Source organism: Galeopterus variegatus, unplaced genomic scaffold (genome assembly GCF_000696425.1).
Source record: "Galeopterus variegatus unplaced genomic scaffold, G_variegatus-3.0.2 Scaffold560, whole genome shotgun sequence".
NCBI lineage: Eukaryota > Metazoa > Chordata > Mammalia > Dermoptera > Cynocephalidae > Galeopterus > Galeopterus variegatus.
In genome coordinates, this window is record NW_007726671.1 from 229,306 (window position 1) to 230,450 (window position 1,145).

Consider the following 1,145-nt stretch of genomic DNA (forward strand, 5'->3'; position numbering starts at 1 on the left):
AAGACATACAAATGACCAAGAGGTATATGAAAAAATAGTCAACATCACCAATCATCAAGGGAATGCAAACCAAACCACATCATCTCACCCCAGTTAGACTGGCCATTATCAAAAAGACAGAAAATGACAAATGCTGGCTAGGAGGTGGAGAAAGGGAAACTTTCCACACTATTGGTGGGACTGTGAGTTAGTACAGCCATTATGGAAAACAACTACACATAGAACTATCATACAATCCAGCAATCTCACTGCTGGGTAAATACACAAAGGAATGGAAATCATCACACCAAAGGGATACCTGCACTCCCATGTTTATTGCAGCCATATTTTCAATAGTCAAGTTATGGAACCAACGTAAATGTCCATCAACAGACAACTTTATAAGGAAAATGTGATAGATATATAGATATAGATACACACACACACACACACAGTGGAATACTACTCAGCCATAAAAGAGAAGGCAATTCTGCCATTTGCAGCAGCATGAATGAGCTTGTAGAAAATTATATTAAATGAAATAAGCCAGGCACAGAAAGAGAAATACTGCATGTTCTCACTCATAAGTGGGAGCTAAGAAAGAATGAAGGAAAAAAGAAAGAAGGAAGGAAGGAAGGGAGGAAGAAAGGAAGGAAGGGCAATTACAATAGTACATTGAACTTTCAGAAGGAAAGAACAGAACTGTGGTTACTAGAGGTGGGAAAGGGGGAGGGGGAAGGGGTCAGCAAGAAATTGGTTAATGGACTCAAAGAATGATTACATATTATAATGATGAATATGATGATTATCCTGATTTGATCATCACATATTGTACATAAGTATTGATAGTCAGCTCTGTACCCCCACAAATATATATTATCAATTACATTTCAATTTTTTAAAAGTATATAAATAGGTATACACTGATATAAAATGGATATTGGATTTTATTTGAAGAATTTTTAGCCTAAATGTTGATATATTATGGGAATTATTTCTCTCATATGCACTTTTCTATATCATATATAATGTTATGGGGTTTTTTTAATGTGAACATTAAAAATAAAACACTGTATATACTTTTTTAAAAAGTAGAAGAAGAAGAAGACAATCTCATTATGGGGATCCACCCTCATGACCTCATCTGAACCTAATTGCCTCCCAAA